The 11,575-nt window shown below is 36.9% G+C and overlaps 1 pseudogene; it reads left to right on the top strand.

Annotated features, from left to right (window-relative positions):
* The first annotated feature begins 9,439 nt into the window (after positions 1-9,439).
* LOC122737850 lies at positions 9,440-9,532 on the top strand (annotated as a pseudogene).
* The last annotated feature ends 2,043 nt before the right edge of the window (positions 9,533-11,575 follow it).

Below are 11,575 nucleotides of genomic sequence, written 5' to 3'. Positions count from 1 at the left end.
CTAAGGGAAGCCTCACCACGAGAATCCACAAAGCTTTAGGAGGCTCGGGGACACGAGCATTTTCTCGCCCCTCACTCCCGCCAATGGCTAACGCTCATCAAAAGGAGATCAGCCGATCATAGTTCTCACTGAACTTTTAAATCAGACTCTCAGCACTAGAAAGCTCCCCAGAGGCCGTCTAGTCCAACCTGGATTTGAACCTGAATCCCCTCTGCAGTATACCCTACCAGTGTCCATTTAGCCTTTAAAGACCTCCTGCTACCGCCAAAACCCGCTCATTCCGCTCTGGGTAAGCTCTAATTGTTGGAAAGTTTTCCGTAACACCAATCCTATAATTCTCTCTGAAGTCTCCACCCACTGCTTCAAGTTCTACTCTCTAGGAGCCAAGCAGAGAAAAAATAATGCCTCTAATATTCGATCGTCCTTAAGCTACTGGAAGACAATGCCCGGTTTGGCATTGTTACGTGGATTCTTCCCATCCAGGAAACTCGGGTTTGTCAATGCTCTTTCTAATGTAACAAGGAATGTTTGGTAGCAGTGTCCCCGTGTGGTTTTCTGTGAGCAGTCAGGACCATGGACAAGAGTGGCTGTCAATTATGTGGTAACCCAAGTCTTCTCATCAGATCTAGGCGCACAACTCATTGAATTCAGGTTGGTGCTACCCACTTACTTGGCCGTGACCTTTATTGCCTTTCCTTAATCACTTTCAAAGTCATAATTTAAACACATTGAATGTAATTGAGTGTAACAGACTGCAGGATCTATTCAATCCCGGATCCAGGCTTTCCTCCAATCACCCGAGATCTAGAGCTCACTTTCCCTCTTGTATATCAATCATGCCCAATAGAAGTCCCACTGAGTTCTTTTGTTTTTGCAGTATGGTCAGGACCTAAGTGATATATAATTGAGTCCCTATTGTTGATCCTGCCAATTGGTGGTAAGGCAACATTGTCCCTTCTCTCCCTCCCTCAGTACCTAGCACATCCGGGGGGCTGGGGGGGTGGGGAGAAGGTTCATTTATTTAGGGGCTTCCTATCCCATGCCCAGTCTCTGACTTACCCTGGGTGGAAGATACCTAAGGTGTTGGGAATGGGCTCATAGGAAGAGGAAATGCTTGGCTCTACTTCCCCATAATTTGATTAGTGGAGAAATAGTCCTTCCCAGGAGAATTGAATTTGTCAAGGGAGCAAAGGGTTGACACAGTGTGTGTGGAATAAGGGTGATGGCCAAGTGAGTGCAGGAATGCAATGTAGATGATCTGCCTGCCTTTCTCATCACCCTCCCATGTGTGACCCTCCAGCTGATCCCCCTATGCCTTCAGGAGGAAGTGACTTTCATGACCAAAACTCTGAATTAGGCAGTGCCAAGGTAAAGCCCCAGTTAACCCACCCCACTTCCATGTAACCAGTTCCATTTTTGAGGGATTTTTTTCATTTTTTTTATATTAACTTTGATAAGATTTTATGTAAATAGTCTGATGGAATTTAAATTAGTATTATATTAAACTGGTAAATTAGTTTGCAAAGTATACTGTTTTCCTATATGTATTTGACTAACCTTGAAGGAGATAGCCTTCTATTTGTTCAATTTTTCCTTGACTTTTTTCAAAATCATTTTGAAATTTTATATACACATATGCATATATGCATATATATACTTTCTATGTCTCAAAACATTAATACTCAAATGTGATACATTTTGTTGATTTTTAAAGTTTTTCTATTTTTATCAGTTCCCCTTGCTACTTGCTGATAGGTTAAAATATAGATGAGAATGGTGGTGGTATTATATTCTGCTGCTTTACTAAAATAATTTAATTAACTCATTTAACTTTTTGATGTCAAATATGGAAATTGTGTGTGTCAAATGTGTGGAAATCATGAACTGGGAAAGACTTTGTGGAGATAGGAGCAACAGAATATGTCAACTGAATTTCTAAAACTATTGGTTATATGTTGTAGTCCTCAGTAAAACATGATCTTTTTGGAAGAGACTTTTGTCTTTGGATCTTTGCTGCCTTGACTTTAGTAGATGTTTAATAAATACTTGTTAGACTAGATTAGAGGAAAACAGCATGGTTAAATGGGAAGGGCACTTGATTAAGGAGTTGGAGGACCACAGTTATGAGGCTTTTTTCCAGTATGAATTCTCTGATGTAGAATAAGTTGTGACTTTTGACTGAAGGCCTTTCTACAATTAACACACCAACAAGGTTTTTCTCCAATATGAATTCTTTGATACTGAATAATTTGTGAGCTCTGACCAAAGGATTTGTAACATTCAACACATCCATAGAGTTTTTCTCCAGTATGAATTTTTTGATGATGAATAAGATATGAATTCTGAGTGAAGTCTTTACCACACTCATTGTATTTATAGGGCTTCTCTCCAATATGAGTTCTCTGATGTAGGATAAGGCTTGAGCTGCAAGTGAATGCTTCTAAATATTTATTACATTTATATGATTTCTCTCCAGTGCATATTAACTGATGCTAATAATGTGTGAACCCCAACTAAAGGTTTTCCCAAACTTGTTACATTTGTTTGGTTTTGTTCCACTATAAATTATTTGGCGCTAAGGGCTGAACTCTGACAGAATGATTTCCCACATTCATTGCATTTGTAGGGCCTTTCTCTAGTGTAAAATAAGGTGTGTGATTTTTTTTTCCTTTTATTTTCTCTCCCATTTATTTAGAAGGTCTGTACTTTTAATGAAGGTTTCTCCACATTAATTACACTTATAGGAATCCTTTCTAATATGAATTCTTTGATGTCTAATAAGTAATGATCACTGCTTAAAAGCTTTCCCACATTTATTGCATGCATGGGGCCTTTCTCCTGTATGAATTTTCTGTTATAATAGAAGTTGTAAGTTCTGATTAAAGGCATTTCCACATTCATCACATCCAAAAGGTTTCTTTGCAGGATGAATTCTCTGGTGTTGAATAAGTTGTGACCTGAGACTGAATGTCTTCTCACATTTATTACATTTAAATGAGTGCTCTCTATTATGAGTTTTATGATGTTGATTAGGTCATAAATTCACACTAAAGGTTTTACCACATTCACCACATCTATAAGGTTTCTCTCCAATGTGAATTTTCTGATGTTGAATAAGATGTGAATTCAGGAGCACAGTTTTACCACATTCACTACATCTAAGAAATTTCTCTACAGTGTGATTTAACTGATGCTGAATAAGCTAGGAGATATAACTGAAAGCTTTCAAATATTTAGTATATTATATGGTTTCTCTCTAATATGACTGTTTTTACATTTTCTAAGATTTGAGTCTTAACTGAGAGATGTCCCATATTCATCACATTTGTGTGAGTTCTCTCTACAGTGAATCCTCTGATCTTGAATAAAGTATGAATTATGTTTAAAGCTTTTGCCACAAGTATCACATACATGGGCTCTTTATTTTGATATCTCTCTGCATTTCAAATGAGCATAGTATTTAGCCTGAAATTACTCTCAAATTCATTATGTTTTTTGCTAATGTTTATTGAAAGGGTTTTCTTGAGGGTTAGATTTATTTTACTGAGATCTTTCTCCTGAGAAAATTATTTCCTCAAAACCACTTTTGGGGAATTTTTCTGATAAATGTTTCAGCTTCCTTCAGGTTCAAAATATTCTCTAGGTTCTGATTCCTGAGGAAAGTATTTTATAAGTATCCTAAGTTTTCTCCATGTAGTTCTACTACTTTGAGATTTTCTTCTTTTTTATCTGATTGCTTATTCTCAGTTCTGCCTTCAGAATCTGAAGCAAGAAACCAAACATCAGTTTTTCTGTGCTTAGAAAAAATAAATAATGGAATAGAAACAGACTTATGATAGCCAGTAATGTTTAACTAGCATGTAACCATGCTAACACTTAAAATTGACATCATACCTTGAGAGAAGATGGAAGGTGAGAATAGGTAAGCAAAGAAACAAAGTAGAGACATAGCCTAGACAAAGGACATGGTAATAGTAAATAGAGAGAAAACTGTAGAAAGTAAAATGTTTGATCAGGTAACATGCTGGGCAGAAGACCTGGGGAAAAACAAGGTATTTGGAGACCTGATCAGGAAGTAGGTGAGGCAAGATAAGTTTTTAAAGTCTTTTATGGGGTTGGGACATATCAAGTGTTGAATATTAAAATATAGTTTTTGTATCTGCATTCTCCTACAAACAGATCAGAGAAATTAATCTTTAGCCTCTCCTAAAAAATTAATAAACAGATCAGAGAAATTATAATATCTTATAATTTCTCCTACAATTTGTTTCCATACCTGTCCTCCTACAAATATTTTTTTGGGTGAGGCAATTGGGGTTAAGTGACTTGCCCAAGGTCACACAGCTAGTATGTATCAAGTGTCTGAGCCTGAATTTGAACTCAGGTCCTCCTGATTCCAGTGCTAGTGCTCTATTCACTGTGCCACCTAGCTGCCCCCTCCTACAAATATAATAATCAGATCAGAGAACATGGTTAAGAACCAGATGAGAGAACTTACATATCTCCTACAAGATAAACCAGATCAGAGACAGACAGAAAAAACAATATCAATTTAATATTTTGTCTCAAGAAGAAATATAACACATGATCATGTGGAGGCTCCCCTTCTTTCTAAGGGTTTTTAAGGTTTCTTGACTCACAGGTTACAGAATAACTTCATTAGCATGATACAAATCAACCCAAAGCAAATACTGTAACAAGAATGGATATAACAGAGGCATCGTGATAAGATTACAGGATTCCAAAAAAAGGAGGGGATTGGCAAGGATGAGGACAACAGGATGTCCCTATAAGATAGGGATTTACTCTCCTGAAGGAAAAGAAGTCACCAGGTAGGGACTTTTATCTGCTACCTATCTGAGTTCAGTTTGGAATTCAGTTGAAGGACATTTTGCTCCTATTAACCCAGGGTTTCATAAGGAAGTACATTATAGGAGCAATATGAGTAATATTGATGTGGGATGGAATTATGGTGATCAAATTGATCGTGAGTTGTCCCAAAAGAATTACAGGACTCAGTGACTCAGTTTCCCAAGTTTTATTGCAATACTGTGAGTGACCACAAGGAGAGCATCATGGAAGTATCTCTTGAATAGTGATAGAAAAGACAGTTATATTTATAGTATGGACAAATTGATTATCAGTCTCATTATAATAATCTCCACCTCAATACACTGACAGGGTATAGAAAGATTCTTAACCTGGGATACATGGACCCAATGGGTCTCTGGAGAATTTCAGGGAAGTCTGTGAACCTGGATAAGAAAAAAAACCCTACATCTTTATTTCAATATAACTGATGTAACGATTGGAATGACGCCACCTGCTGGATACTTACTGTAGAAGAGTTCTGCCCATGAAGCGAAGGTCTTTGAGGGCAAGACCAGGAGTCTTTTCTTTGGCGGGGAGGAAGTGATGCAGACTAGTGGGAGGAGGAAGGAAGAGACTGGCGCTGACTCTGGGTCTCTTTCCTTTGGACTCTGGTGGAGAGCGGAGCTAGAAATGTGCTCTCCCTTTAATAGATAGGAATCTAGGCCTTTCTCTCTCTCTTTACCAAATTCTTCTTTTCCTTAATAAATGCTTAAAAGTCTAACTCTTGCTAAAGCTTATAATTTATTGGTGACCACTCATTAGATATTTTAGACAGACTAGCTAGAATTTTAGCCCTTAACACTGATTTCCTTTGTAATCCTACATATTCATATGCATTTAAAATATTCTGAGAAGGGAACCCTAGTCTTCCCCAGATTGCCAAAGAGGTCCATGATAGAACTTTAGGCTCCCCTTTTCATATTGGATCCTTTCCCTGGTTATTCTTCTGCAGTCTTCAGACTGGACTAGAACCTGGGACTGAGTCCCTGCTCCACTCTTGGTGTCTGAGACATTCAGCTGCTGCTTGTTTTTGAACTTGCATTTTGTGAAAAGTACAGTCTAAAGTTCATGACTGGTACTTACTCTGGAACACTACAAATAGGGAAAGGCCCTCTCCTCAGTCCATCCTGAATCTGACTTGGAACTGGGTAGTGAGCAACAGAGCTGCCAGTTTGTACCTTTTCCTGCATTCTGCACATGTTTAGGGTGGATACTGGATCTGAGACTTTTTCTTGCCCTGGTACACAGCTACTTCTTAAGATGGAATACTTTGCACCCATTCCTAGCTTATCTCAATCCTCAATATCTATGGACTCTCTGATTCTTTATACCAACCTGCACTGGAAAAATGACTCCTTTTTTTCTTAGATTTTTCTTATCAGGATTCAATCTAGTATATTTTTTTGGGTCATTTGAGGAGTTGTGCCCTGGTAGGGGGAAGCAGTGGGGTGGAGAACTCAATGTACTTCTTCCAGATCTTCCATCATTTTCGCTCTTCTTCCACATTCCTGTATATTAATATAAAATATTGGACAGTGTCTCTACCAAGATGTACTCAGTAACTATATTAATTCAATTATAATACTCATTATAAAAATAAAAGACAGACCTAAATAACTGGAGAAATATAAATTGCTCGTGGGTAGGTATAGACAATATAATAAAAATTATACTACCTAAATTACTACATAGTACCATACCACTCAAATTACCAAAGGAGTATTTTATTGAGCTAGGAAAAAAATTAATAAAATTCATCTGGAGGAATAAATAGTAAAAAATCTCAAGGTAATTCATGAAAAAAGGGTAGGAAAGAGGGGAACTAGGAGTATCAGATCTCAAATTAGAAAGCAGCAATTATCAAAATGATTTGGTACTGGTTAAAAAATAAAAGGTTCAATCAGTAGAACAAATTAGATACACAAAGGAAAGGAATATAGTAACATAGTGCTTGATGAATCCAAAGACCCCAATTTACTGAAGTAAAGACTCACTATATGACAAAATCTACAGGGAAAACTGGAAAGAAGTCTGGCAAAAATCAGGTTTATATCAATATATCAAGATAAACTTCAAATGAAATACAACACTTGGACATAATAGTGATATCATAAGCAAGGAACAAATTACCTTTCAGATTTATGGCTAGCTGAAGAATTCATGACCAAAAATTAAATATAGAAGACCAGAAAAGATAAAATTGACAACTTAGATTAAGTAAAACTAAAATTCTTTGCACAAAAAGAAACCCCAAACTAATAGTTAAAATTAGAAAGTAAAGAAATAAATAGAGAAAAAATCTTTACAGGAAACTTCCTGATAAAGGTTTCATATGCAAGCTATATAAATTCTAAATTTTTAAGTCTGAGTGATTACCTAATAGCTAAATGGCCAAAAGAAACTAAAACAGTCAGTTTTCAAATTAAGAAATCCAAGGTATCAAACAATCAAATGGAAAAAATGCTTCAAATTAATTAATAAATACAATTTAAATCAACTTTGAGGTTCTACCTCACACCCATATTCTGACAACATAACAAAAAAGAAAAATGACAAATGTTAGAGGAGCTGCAGGTAAATGGGCACACTGATGCAGTGTTGGTAGAGCTGTGAATTAGTCCAACCATTCTGAAAAGTAATTTCTATGTCCCCAAAGTCACTAAATTATGAATATCCTTTGACCCATCAATATCACTACTAGGCTTATATCCTAAAGAGATCAAAGAAAAAGGAAAAGGACAGAACAACTCTGAAAGATTCTGTTCAATGCAATGACAATTATAATTCCAGAAGATGAAGCATGCTATCTACCTCTTCCCAAAGAGGATATGGATTTAAAATGTAGACTGCAAAATACACCTTTACACCTGTCTGATATGGGAATTTATTTTGTTTACTTATGCATATTTAATACGAGACTTTTATTTTTCTTTTTGTTTTACTGTTCAGATGGGGAAAGGAAGGGAAAAAATAAGCATTTATCTCTTTGTGGTGGCAAAGGGTTGAAAATAGAGGGAATGCCCCTAAATTGGGGAATGGCTGAACAAGTTGTGGTATATGAATGTAACGGAATACTATTGTGCTGTAAGAAATAATGAGCAGGGTCAGCTAGATGGTGCAGTGGATGGAGCACCAGCCCTGGAGTCAGGAGTACCTGAGTTCAAATCCAGCTTCGGACACTTAACACTTACTAACTGTGTGACCCTGGGCAAGTCACTTAACCCCAATTGTCTCACTAAAAAAAAAAATGATGAGCAGGCAGATTTCAGAAAAACCTGGAAAGACTTAAGTGGGCTGATGCTGAGTGAAGTGAGCAGAACCAGGAGAACATTGTACACAGTAACAGCAACATTGTGTGATGATCAACTGTGATAGACTTGGCTCTTCTCAGCACTGCAATGATCCAAGACAATTCCAAAGAACTCATGATGGAAAATGTTCTCCACATCCAGAAAAAAGAACTGTGGATTCTGAATACAGATTGAACCATACTGTTTCTACTTTTTGGCTGTTTTTTTTCTTTTTTGAGGTTTCCCCTTGTGTTCTGATTCTTCTTTCACAACATGACTAATGCAGAAATATGTTTAATGTGATTGTACATGTATAACCTATATTAGATTGCTTTCTGTCTTGGGGAGGGGAGAGGGAAGGGAAGGAGAGAGAAAAATTTAGAACTAAAAATCTTATGAAAACAAATGTTAAAAACTATCTTTACATGTAACTGGATAATAATAAAATACTTTTATGATTTAAAAAATAAGCATTTATATAGAACTTATTATGTGTCAGGCACTGTGCTAAGTGCTTTACAAATATTATCTCATTTAATTCTCACAACAACCCTGTGGGATAGGTGCTGTTATTATCCCCATTTTACAGTTTAAGAAACTGAAACAGAGGTTAAGTGACTTTCCCAGTGTCACAAAGCTAGTATCTGGAGCCAGATTTGAATTTAGGTCTTCCTAACTCCAGAACCAGAGTTCTATCCACTTTACTACCTAGCTGTCTCAGTGTGGGGAGTAAAAGGGAAGGGGAAAATGCTTATTAATTGTAAAAATAATAAAAATCAATCTAAAAAACTTTTGCACAGTCTTGTGCTCCTTGCCTGGAATATACAGAGAAAATAAGACATAGTCACTGACTTTAAGTAGTTTATTTGGAGAACAAGCTTCTGGCAGAACAAATAAACAGGAGACTGAAGAAATGTGGTAGCCTTTAGGGATGGTATACATACAAGAAGATTTTTTCAAGGTGGATGAGAGGTTTTGTTGGAGTCAAATTTTTCTTTAAACTAGATTTGATAATACATGTAGATAAGATACCACTGTGAAGAATCAAATCCACTATAAAGTCACAGTCATAGATCACTAGAGCTGCAAGGACCTTACATATTACCTAGTCAAAAACATGCATTTTTACTCATGAGTAAACTGAAGATCAGAGAAGTTAAATGACTTACTGAATTCACATAGCTAGTTTTGACAGAGCTGGGACTGGAGCCCAAATTTACTAATTCTTATTTCAAGGTTATTTTCCTTTCACTATGGTTAACACTACACAGCAGGTAGTGTTGTATGAAAGGAGAGAAGGTTAACACTACACAGCAGGTAGCTGGTTCTGTATCATCAATTGCCTATATTTCTTTTCTTTTCTTTTTTTTTGGTGAGGCAATTGGGGTTAAGTGACTTGCCCAGGGTCACACAGCTAGTAAGTGTCAAGTGTCTGAAACCGGATTTGAACTCAGGTCCTCCTGAATCCAGGGCCGGTGCTCTATCCATTGTGCCACCTAGCTGCCCCAATTGCCTATATTTCAAATTGGATGTTCCATAGACATCTTAAACTCAACCTATCTAAAAATGAACTCATTATCATTCCTCCTAAACCCTCCTTCAAACTTCCCCATTTCTATTTAATGTACCACCATCCCTACTCTTCCCTCTCCCTCATTTCATATACCCAATCAGCTGCCAAATCCTGCCATTTTTGCCTTTACAACATCTCTCACATCTGACCTCTTCTTAGATGATAAAAACAGATTCCTAACTAGATCTTTGCTGTCTCATTTCAAATAATTTCAATCCATACTACACATTTCTAATGAGATAATTTTACTTAAGCACATATCTGATTATGTAACTCTCCTATTTAACCAACTCCAATTGTTTCCTATTGTCTGTAGAATCAATTAAAATATAAACTCCTCTGTTCATCTTTTAAAACACTACACAGGGCAGCTAGGTGGGTGGCGCAGTGGATAGAGCAGTGGCCCTGGAGTCAGGAGTACCTGAGTTCAAATCTGGCCTCAGACACTTAACACTTACTAGCTGTGTGACCCTGGGCAAGTCACTTAACCCCCATTGCCCTGCAAAAAAATAAAAACAAAATAAAACACTACACAACCTGGCCCCAAATGTACCTTTCAGGATCATTGAAAGTTACTCCCTCTCCTGCATTCTACAATCCAGAAAACATTTACTCAGAGTTCAAATCTTATTAAACATCAGAAGGTTCATGTTGGAAAGAAACCACATAAGTATAATGAGTGTGGGAAAGACTTCAGTCAGACCTCACATTTGGTTAACCATTAGAGAATGCACACTGGAGAAAAACTTTATAAATGTATTGAATATGAGAAAGCCTTCAGGCAGAGCTCAACTCTTATTCAACATTAAATAATTCATACTAGAGAGAAGCTCTATGAATGTGAACAATGTGGTAAAGCCTTCAGTGCAAGTTCAAATCTTATTAAGCATTAGAAGAGTAACACTGAAGAAAAATCCTATGGGTATAAGAATGTAAGAAAGCATTTAGTAGCAGAGCCCATCTTATTCAACATCACCGAATTCAAACTGGAGAAAGACCTTTTAAATGTTATGATTTTAGGGCAGCTAGGTGGCATAGTGGGTAAAGCACTGGCCCTGCATGCAGGAGTACCTGAGTTCAAATCTGGCCTCAGACACTTGACACTTAACTAGCTGTGTGACTCTGGGCAAGTCACTTAACCCTCATTGCCCTGAAAAAACAACAACACAGAAATAAATGTAATGATTGTGGGAAAGCATTTAGTGGAGAGGTAAACCATATACATCATTGAAGAATTCACACTGGAGAGAAACCCTATGAATGTTATGAATATAGAAAATCATTTAGTAGGAATTAACATCTTATTAAACACTAGAGAATTCACATGAAATAAAAGTCCTATGGATGTTATGAGTATGAAAAAGTATAAGATCCCACTTTGTGAAAGAAACTTTTTTTTTCACTAGAAAATGATTTAGTAAATGTAAACAATGTGAGGGAAAGCCCCAGTCACACTTCAAAAGAATCTCTAAAAATATTAAACTATTTGAAGATATATAAGTCTGTGTCTGTTCAGTTAATTTTAAACAGTATCTGTCCTGGGGATTCAATTATACTGTTAGCTCTCATCATGATGGAGACTGTTTCAAGTTTGGTACTCAAACCTCATTAATACCTTCAGTTGCTTTGGCTTCTCTGATTAGAAGGCTGAAGGGCAGAGCAAAAAATTCCTTCCAAAGACTCCCTTTGTAGAGGACTCAGAATTTCCAGGCAACTCTCCATTTCCTATAAGCTGCTCTGCTAGGTTTCCATTCCACTGTGCTCTTAAACTGCCTACTCTCTGACACAACCTCCCTTTTTAGTTTTCTTTTGTGTATTCCCTTTCTCCCACCCCCCATTA

Source organism: Dromiciops gliroides, chromosome 1 (assembly GCF_019393635.1).
Source record: "Dromiciops gliroides isolate mDroGli1 chromosome 1, mDroGli1.pri, whole genome shotgun sequence".
Taxonomy (NCBI): domain Eukaryota; kingdom Metazoa; phylum Chordata; class Mammalia; order Microbiotheria; family Microbiotheriidae; genus Dromiciops; species Dromiciops gliroides.
Note: the sequence above shows the minus strand (reverse complement) of the source record. Positions and strands in the feature narration are given on the sequence as shown.